Raw genomic sequence first — 10825 nt, 5'->3', positions numbered from 1 at the left:
TTCAGGCTGCAGTGGAAGCTTGTATGACTTGCATGTAGATTCTTCAGACCTGGGGCCTCATTTAAAATGGACTGCATAGGAGTCATACTAAAAGTGCACGTACACCCAAAAGCCGAAAATGCCGGGCGCAAAAAAAAATCCGGATCAATAAAACCGTGTGGACGCACACTTGCACGCAATGTTTTCTTTATAAATCACAGTCCAGCTGGAAGGTTGCGCAGCTGAATCCCCCTCATATCCCGCCCTCTACACACCCACTGTTTACCATAAATGCATATGGATGAGCGTACTGAGCATGCGCAGTGGCTTCCTGCAGCCTGTTTGGCGTCAGAATGAATGAGAGGGTGTCCAGCCACCGTGACACTGACTTTCACGGAGACTTAGATCTAGATGTTGTAGATGATGTGGAGGACAGGAAAACCACATTATTCGTCATTATGCGTCGTGGCACTAACGGGCAGCACGCCGTTGCTGCCCGTTAGTGCCACGACGCAATTACCACTGGGGACAGGGGGGACATGTCCCCCCCCACTTTACAAAATCATGTATTTGTCCCCCCCCCACTTTACAGTTTAAAAACTAACGGTAGGCTCAGCCTGTGATTGCAAATCCTCAAGACTGTCTGTGCGAAAGCGATGCGAAGACGGGACGGGACCCACTCCCCCTCCTCCCCTCAGAGCTGCTCAGGGTACACGGCGACACGCACCTTTTGTATTTGTACTTCGTTACTTGACACTTCTGGTGATGACCATTGATTAGAATCAGGTGTGTTGATGCAAGATAACACCTAAACCATGCAGGACCCTTCTGATCCCTCTACCCCTCCTGCCCTCTCATCCTACCTGATCCCTCGAGGACTGGACTTGAAGAGCCCTGTGATAGACTATTTTGAAACCTCATATCAAAGTACTCTTCAGTAGCTCAACTGGATGAAAAGAGGCTTTCCACTGCAGAGCTTGTGTTCAAACCTTATCCTGGGACCACTTTTAAAGCGATTTCCTTCTACTGAGGACTAAAAACTCAGATGTTATGGAGGTGCATGGTCTAAAGAAGACTTAAGGTTCAATTCCTTCTAGAGTTCTTCATCCTGTTGTCTTTAAAAAGCACCAAACCTGTCAATTTTAAAGTTCAACATTCAAAATGAAAAGTTAAATGCGCTATGAGACATGACTGAAGAGGTTATTTGGTGGTTTGGAGGGATTGCAATTTTCAGTGCAGCTGAACTTGTGTCCTGGTGTAGCTTATCTTGGACCAAAGAGGGTTTCAAATGCAGAGGTTATTGGGGCAAACCCTATACCTGAGCCACTTTTAAAATAATGTCCTACTGAGGATTGAAAACTGGCCAGGAAGCCTGTGAAAGAGGTGAGTGCTGTATGTGGCGCATCATGGTAAAGAGCTGCACATTGTTAAAGACACTGTGAGTTCAATTCCCGCCAGAGGTCTTCAGCCCGTTGACTTTAAGTAGCACATAATCTAATGCATGTTATCATTTATCCTAACCTTTATTGGAATGTACATCCAAGTTTAGTTGCAGGAATCTGAGGGCACGGGTGTAAGAACAAAACTGGACAAGAACATCTGAAACAACTTTTAGAGTTCAACACTCAAAATGAAAAGATAAATTCACTATGAGAGATGTCTTCCCCCAAGGATACTGGTGGTGTGGAGGATTTGCTCAGGGCTTTAAGGTGCCAATGAAAGGGTGGTGCATGCTGGTTCAAACTCTCCCCATCCTCACAATCTGGTGATGTAGAGGCATCAGACCTTATACCTGGACCACTTTTAAAATGACGTCCTTCTACTGACGATTGAAAACTGGCCAGGAAGCCTGGGAAAGAGGCAAGATTGTGGGGCCTCATGGTAAAGAGCTGTACATTGTTAAAGAGACTGAGAGTTCAATTCCCGGCAGAGTTCTTCAGCCCGTTGACTTTAAGTAGCACAAATCCACTTTTAGAGTTCAACGCTAAAAATGAAAAGATAAATGCACTAAGAGAGATGTCTTCCTCCCAAGGATACTGGTGGTGTGGAGGGTTTGCTCATGGCTATAAGGTGCCAATGAAAGGGTGGTGCATGCTGGTTCAAACCCTCCCCATCCTCAGTATCTGGAGGGGTAGAGGGATCAGGGAGGATGAGAAGGCAGGAGTGCCTGGGGGATGAGGTAGGATGAGAAGGTTAGGGGGGGTCAGGTAGGAGGAGAGGGCATGAGGGCTAGGGGCTATGAGGAGGGCTAGGGAGTAAGAGGACAGTTGAAGGGCCAGGGGTAGGAAGAGGAGGGCTTGGGGGGTTAGGTAGGAGGAGAAGGTTAGGGGGGGTCAGGTAGGAGGAGAAGGCATGAGGGCTAGGGGCTATGAGGAGGGCTAGGGAGTAAGAGGAGGGCTAGGGAGTAAGAGGAGGGCTAGGGAGTAGGAGGACAGTTGAAGGGCCAGGGGTATGAGGTACGAAGAGGAGGGCTTGGTGGCGTTGAGAAGGGCTTGGGGGGTTAGGTAGGGCAAGGGGGGCCAGGAAGGACGAGGTGTAAGAGGGGGCATGAGGCAAGAAGGGAGGCAGGAGTGCTTGAAGGATCAGGTAAGAGGAAATGGTGGGAGGGCTAGGTGGATCAGGTGATAGGACCTTTTATCAAAGCTTTGAAAAGGGTAATTACTTTCTTACCTCAACCTTCCTGACCCCCGCAAGCTGTCTATCCTCATGTGCCTAGCACACCTCTTACACCCTGATCCCCCTTGCCTTTCTCCTCTAGTCCTCCTGCCCTTCTCATCCTACCTGACCCCTCCTCGTCCTACCTGACCCCTCCTCGTCCTACCTGACCCCTCCTCATCCTACCTGACCCGCTAGCCCTACCTCATCCTACCTGACCCCCTCCTCGTCCTACCTGACCCCTCCTCATCCTACCTGACCCCCCTAGCCCTCCTCATCCTACCTGACCCCCCTAGCCCTCCTCATCCTACCTGACCCCCCAAGCCCTCCTCATCCTACCTGACCCCCCTAGCCCTCCTCATCCTACCTGACCCCCCTAGCCCTCCTCATCCTACCTCATCCCCCTAGCACTCCTAACCTCTCATCCTCCCTGATCCCTCTACCCCTTCAGATACTGAGGATAGGGAGGGTTTGAACCAGCATGCACCACCCTTTCATTGGCACCTTAAAGCCATGAGCAAACCCTCCACACCACCAGTATCCTTGGGGGGAAGACATCTCTCTTAGTGCATTTATCTTTTCATTTTTAGCGTTGAACTCTAAAAGTGGATTTTGTTCTACTTAAAGTCAAGGGCTGAAGACCTCTGGCGGGTATTGAACTCACAGTCTCTTTAACAATGTACAGCTCTTTACCATGAGGCCCCACATTCTTGCCTCTTTCCCAGGCTTCCTGGCCAGTTTTCAATCGTCAGTAGAAGGACGTAATTTTAAAAGTGTTCCAGGTATAAGGTCTGATGCCTCTACCTCACCAGATACTGCAGGTTTGAACCAGCATGGACCACCCTTTCATTGGCACCTTAAAGCCCTGAGCAAACCCTTCACGCCACCAGTATCCTTGGGGGAAGCCATCTCTCTTAGTGCATTTATCTTCTCATTTTGTGTGTTGAACTCTATAAGTGGATTTAGTTCTACTTAAAGACAACTGGATGAAGAAGTCCGGCGGGAATTGAACTCACAGTCTGTATAACAACGTGCGGCACTCTTCCATGGTGCACAACATACTTGCCTCCTTTGCAGGCTTCGTGGCCAGTTTTCAGTCCTCAGTTGAAGGACATCATTTAAAAAGTGGTCCAATTATAAGGTCTGATTCCTCCAGATACTGAGGATGGTTTGAACCAGCATGCACCACCTTTTCAATGGTGCCTTAAAGGCGTGAGCAAACACTCCACACCACCAACTACACTCAGACAGAAGACATCTCTCATATAGCGCATTTAACTTTTCAGTTTGTGTGTTGAACTCTAAAAGTGGATTTGTGCTACTTAAAGTCAACGGGCTGAAGACCTCTGGCGGGACTCACAGTCTCTTTAGCAATGTACAGCTCTTTACCATGAGGCCCCACAATCTTGCCTCTTTCCCAGGCTTCCTGGCCAGTTTTCAATCGTCAGTAGAAGGACGTCATTTTAAAAGTGGTCCAGGTATAAGGTTTGGTCCAATAACCTCTGCATTAAAAGCCTCTTTGTTCCAAGATGAGCTACACCAGGACACAAGTTTAACTGCACTGAAAACTTTTTATCTTTTGTCCTTTGTTTCAAGCTTTCAAAATGTTCAACATGTTAAAGAACATGTTGAAGAGGGCACTGAACCTCAACACAAGCAGGTACTCCTATTTAAATAAAACTGACTAGTTCTCACATTTAATATTTGACAGAGCATTCCTTGGCGTAATTTTCTGATAGTTTTGCATAGAATTGAACTCAGTCCTGCAACATCTCAAACACATTCTCTACCTCCTGAGCTTTACAGCAACCCATCAAACCAACTATGTGCCACAAGATTAACATGTCCAGACTGAGAAAAGTAATGCCTGTAGTGGCAGGATGGAGACGCACATTTTGATGTATAACATACTTGGGTGCACGTTACGGTTCGGGCCGTATTAACTGCCGAAGGAATGGCATAAATTGCGCCAAAATTACACGATTAATTCAAAATGACTTCCTGTTCGGTTTGGGCCATGGCTCCAAGAGACTTTTCTTTAAGTTGCGACATGATACAGATGTGTACCGATTTTCGTGCATGTACGACAAACCGTATTGTGGGGCTTGAGGCACAAAGTTTTCTAGGGGGCGCTGTTGAGCCATTTTGCCACGCCCATTAATGCAAACCATTAAATATCAAATTTTTCGCCAGGCCTGGCTTGCATGCAAAATTTGGTGACTTTTGGGGGACGTTTAGGGGGGAAAAAAGGCCCTCATTTCGTCCGAAGAAAGAATAAAGAAAGAATAATTCCTACAGATACAATAGGGCCTTCGCACTGTAAGTGCTCAGGCCCTAATAATATGACTATGGCTGAATAATATCCTCAAAAAATAGAGAAGGGACTATAATACAAGTAAAAAATGTTCAACAGGTAGGACACATGAGTTTACACACAGGTTTTAAAACACAAATATACCCAAAATTATCAAAGCAGAAAACTCTATGTGAACTAGTTACACAATGCATTACAACTGGAAAACTTTCATCAAGCCTTGCACTTCTACTACTCTGCACTGTTATAAATCATATCCTCATAATCAATCTCAACCTCATCCTAGTCATCTGCTCTGTCATCATCTTCTTCTCCAGACTCTACATTCTTGTTGTCTTGCTCTTCTTGCTGTGAGTGTGTGTACGTGTTGCAACATCTACCATCATAGCCTTTGCAGAAGCAGTAGCTGGTACAGGCCAGGCCTGCAGCTGCACTTTGCTATTGTACATGGCTTTAACCCAGCTTTGCAGCTACAGCTGATAATGTCCAACAGGGCAGGAGGAGCAATGGGGCTTGCATCCAGGACAGGCATGATGACTTCCTCTCCTTCCTTCTCGCCTTCTTTCTTGTCCCATCCAAACTTTGTGATGTCCACAGCTGGTGGATCAGGGCGGTCTGCTGCTTTCCAAAGCAGCACCTGTAGATGGGCACGTCGTCCATGAAGGTGCGCGTTTCGCTCTGTAGGAGGCAGTGTCTTCAGTGCTGGGGGGTTTTTACGCTTTCGGTAGATGTCATATCTGGCGACGTTCAGAGATGCCGACTTCCTCTGGTTGTACAGAGCCAGGAAGAAACCCCTCACTGCCTCTGTGATCTGCAAATCAGTAGCTCCCTCCTCTCCAATAAAGTGAAGCAGGTCACCAGGTACTACTCTCATGGCCTTGAGCGCAGACACCTTCCCTTTCCCGGTGGGATAGGAGGTGGTGTCACACCCGGAGAGAGCATGCATAGCCAGGATGGAGCGACACTGCTCACCCAGATTCTCTACTGTCGAATTGATATTGAGAACAGTGCCATCCCATCTCTCCATCTGCAGGTGACATGTGATAGCCTCCTTCCAGCACCAATAGACCATGAGCACAAACACATCAGTGTCATCGCTGAGAATGTGGACAGTTTTAGCTCCATGCCTGGCTGCATCCAACATGTATGAGATGAGGGAGACGTCAGCCTCATCATGAGTGACAATACTGTCTGCTCTGCTAACCATCTTGATGTGATCTCCTATGCTGTGCATGCACAGGAGCTTGCCCAGCCTCCGCTTGTTTGTTTCTTCATCACTTTGTCGGTAGAGGGGTTGTCAGTGAGAGTTGGTACTCTGTTGAGCGCTCCCCGGCTCTTCTCTGCCTCTCGTGGTCTTTGGCAGAGACTTGCTCATACCGGTCAAAGATGACAAACGTTTGGGTGATGTAGCGATTAAGCCTGCGCCCCATGCTGGCTGCAAGGTCAGTCACGGTGCCTGACGATGGCCACACCACGTGGTAGATAAGCTGCGATGCATCAACGAGTACAATGTCTGGTGGGTGGGGATTGGGGACAAGGATTCCAAGATGCTGGATGATCACAGACTTGTTACCCTTTCTGAGGCATCCATACTCATCTGTGATGGATGCAGGGACCGGGCCGAGCTCGTAGTCAAAGAGGGCAGAGAGCTCTTCTCTTGTTCCCCACCACCAGCAGCCGAGCAAACAATGGCCGGGTTTCCCAGATCCGACCTCTCTTAAGGATTTAAGAGAGGTTCAAAGAAGGTTTGAACTAAGAGAGAACCCTAAGATACGGGTGTTTCCCAGATGACTTCTTAACACCGTCCTTTAGTTTCGCTCTTTCAGAAGCTCTTTGGAGCAGCTGTCCGGTTCTGAAACCAAATCAATCGATGCCAGGCAAATCGATCACCGATCATTATCAGCGCATTTTTACACGCAGCACTGCTACCTAACGCACTAATTCCCTGCTGCCTGTGCGTTATAATGAAAAATTAAGATGATAAATATAATTCAATGACCCTTTTTCATCCAAACGGTGCGTTACTCCGTTATTTCTGGCTACAGTGAGGCTTTTTTCCCCCCACACGCAGAGACCGGGAGGAAACGTGGTGGGCGTGTGTGTGCGTTCAAAAACATGAGCCAAGAGAAGGCGAGTTTCGCAAATCGCAACGTGGAATTACAGCAATCCCTGGTTTTTCGCAGGGGTTATGTTCCAAAAAGAACCCCTGATAAGTGAAATTCTTTTTACAGTTATAGAGGGCTTCTAATTGCGGAGATCAGAACCGCCTCGCACGTATTCCACTGCTCTTCTGCTGCTGCATCCCGACTCGCGCTGCAGCGTCTTTTTATCCTAAACCCCGCCGTGCAGGTGGGTTTTTTCAAGAGAAGAAAATAGTTATGGGTCGTTGTCTTCGCTCTTTTTTCTTCTGGGCAAAAATATTCTTTAATATAAACCGACACCATTGATTATATTTGAGACTGTATGAACGATTCATCAAAGGATCTCGTTCTTCAGCTGCTGCTTCCCTGTCATCACACATGTAGGTGCTCGGGTACGGCGCAGGAGGATCGGTGCCTGGACAGCCCGGTCCGACAGCACGTCCAGGGGACTGAAGTGCTGACGCACGAATGCGTTCATAAAAACAGTTCTGCTTCGCGCACGGTGACGCGGTTGATTTGCAGCGAGAACATGCTGTATAGCAGCCAAATTATCAAATAAATGATATTCATGATCATCGTTTTATTGTGCGTAATGCATAAAGCATATACAGGAACACACTTGTTATTCCTTATTTTTCTTTTTTTCCCCCCTTTGCTGTCACCAATAAATGCTAAACAATATAAATCTAAAGTATAAAATAAATCAAAATTTGTGCGGGGTGCATTGTTTTAATATCTCATTACTTGGTGTGATATTGATTTGCCTGACGCGGCTGGATCTGTGAGTCTTTGTTCACTAAGATGGTTGTAAAGACTGGGTCAGCAGCATCTTTCATTTCCTTCTTAATGAAAGAGATACTTAAGCTAAGAGTGACTCTGGGAAACGCGATTTTCTTTCACAGGCTCCTTAAGAAGGTTTGAAAGAAGTCTTTCGCTGTTAAGAACTACTTAACTGATCTGGGAAACCCGGCCAATGCCTCAAGGTCACATATGATCTTCCCATTGACCTTCACTCCTTTTGTCTTGAATTTCATTGTCACCACCTTATTTGAGATGGGCACATGAAATCCCCCAGGAAGTGATGAAGAGAACAGTGTGCTCATGTCCTGTCCAATCTTCAGTGCATCTTGCACATTGACGTTTCCATCCGCCACCTGGCCGTTTATGATATAGTGGAGGGTAGTAGTCTCTGTGGTGAGTGGGTGGGAGTGGGATTTTAGCCCGGTCCTCTGCGTCCAACTCCCGCCGTCCTTTACCCTCTTCTTTATGTCTATTGGGCTTCATTGTTTTATCCAGTGCTTCAGCATCGTCGTACATCTCATCCAATGACTTGGAGAGATGGGAGCAGATACCGAAAGATTGGATCCACACGGCGACCTGCTCAGGGTTGGTGGAGATGCCCTTCATGCCTCCTACTCCCTTCCCTTGCTTGATGCATGTCTGCTCCCCAAACATATCACCACTCACTACAGCTGCACCATCTGAGTGGCGGCACACATGGCTTCCGGCGAGGAGGTCATCCTTGGCAGTAGCAGGAAGGTGCTGCATGTCACACAGATGCCATGTGATCCATCTTGAGTAGTGATGATGACCGGCGGCAAAGAAATAGGGCAGCATCTCTTCAAGGCACTGTTGTTGCAGCAGCCAGTCACCCTCTCTGTCTGCTCGCCAGAACCTGTGAGCTATTAGGGTTGGGGTGATGAAGCAATCCACCCATAGCCGGCCTGTGGGGTGCTCTCTCGCTTTCTCCAGGAATGCCGTTATCTGCTTGTGAGTCTTCTCCCCCTCCTCCAAGAAGTCATGAAGAAGAGCAGACACAACCATACGGAAGGCTCGCATAGCCTTGGGCCAGGCCTTCCCATTGAAGATGGATGTCAGGCCTCCAAATGATGCAGCTACTAGCTTCTCCACACCGGTTGAATTCATCAGTTCTCCAATTGAGCCGATGAAGGACATGAGAGTGTGCATCATCCCAGGTCTGAGCAACACTGAGGACCATCGCTGTGGATCACTCCACTTGATCAGGCATGCGATCATGTACAGCTGCATGTCAAACGTTATATGACTGTGGCTAATGCCAAGGCACCTGAGTGATGTGTCTAAGTAGGCGATGGTACTGAGCACTGTATCAGGGTGGGCAGGGGGCGAGTCAAGCAGTGGTCCAAAGACACTGATCGTCTTCAGCTTAGGATCACTGTCATCACCATTGTGATCTTGCACAACATTGTAGGCTGACCAGTCCAGGGGAAGAGGGGAAGAGTGGAGCTGACAGAGCCAAGCAGCGTCCTTCTTCTGTGCTCTTGAAACACTCTGTTTGATGGCATCTTGGATAGCATCAGTTATTGGGACTTCCTTTAGAGCTGGTGGAGTCATCGTCTTGGGGCCTGTATAATGTTCAATGACAAAACTGCTCCCTTCTGCTAGACAAAGTTTCCCAGCTTCGAGCTTCGTCAGACGGGGTAATTTTAGTGACATGACTCCACAACCAGGAGTGGCTCCTCCACTGGATTCTGCACAAACTGAGTGGCCATGGCATGAGTCGTGCGGCGACCATTGGGTGTGAAGACGACAAGATCAAAATTATCACCCCAACTGTGGATAGGGCCCGATGCGCTTCTCTAGACCAATTGCGCGCAGGTACATATCTGGGTCCTCAGAAGCATATTTGGCAGCTGACTTCCGGAACCGTAGGACTTCATCATAGGTAGTGACAATGCCATGCTCATTTAGGTTCTGAACCAGTTCTGACCTACCATGCTTATGGTGGAGTTTCACAGCAAGCCCCAGAGTTGTCTGATTCCAGCTCCTACTGATGTGCTGCTGGATGCATTGAGCAAGTGTAAGTGATGGTTTAGTCACCTTTCCTTCCTTGGACATGAGACTGGAGACAAGCTTGAGGAGGGTTGGACTTGTGTCTTGTATGACCTTGTCATGTCGGAAGCTGCCAAGGTCATATTCACGGGGCAAGGGAATATTCCTCTCCTAACAAGCTTGGTGACATCATCATCATCACTAGAGGTTTCAGCTTGTTTTACTAGTTTGAGTGACTTACCAACGCACTGTCTAAAGCCAACAATAGTCAGGCACCCTTCAACCCTCAGTACAACTACAGTGTCACCATAATAATCACACAAGTTGGATAGCATCTGCTTCCTGCAGAGGTCCCCCGAATTAGCTTCATATACATCGTGTAACTCTGACACAGTCCAGGTCACCGACTTGTTTGCATTCATGTGGTCAATGACAGCAGCTAAGCAGCTATCAACTGGTTTATAACTAATACTTGCACTTGAGTCAATAGGCATCTTCCTAAAATCATTGTAGCACTTGGTGTGATACTGGGCATCAGCTGCAGGCAGGTCCAGGACGCCATTCACCCGTAGCTCCACTACCCTAGCCCAGTCATCCTGTCGCTCATCACATTTAGAGGGTTAGGGTTAGGGTTAGCTCTCTTGATTCTGAAATGTAAGTCCAATGTATTAAGCACATCAATAACCTCAAAATCGACTAAAATTCATCAAAATCGGGAGTTGAAATTAAAAGTGTTGAGTTGAAATATGGCCACTTCTGGTTGAAACGGGCATTTTGAATTCTGAAAATGTCAGAAATGGATTCAGCATCATCAATAACCCCCAAAACCACTCCAATATTGTCCAAATTGGCCAAGCAATTGCTGAAATATTGTCCATATATATGCGAGTATGCTAATTGTTGCTAATTATGCTAATTGCCCAAC

This window comes from Cololabis saira, chromosome 14 (assembly GCF_033807715.1).
Source record: "Cololabis saira isolate AMF1-May2022 chromosome 14, fColSai1.1, whole genome shotgun sequence".
Taxonomy (NCBI): Eukaryota; Metazoa; Chordata; class Actinopteri; order Beloniformes; family Belonidae; genus Cololabis; species Cololabis saira.
Note: the sequence above shows the minus strand (reverse complement) of the source record.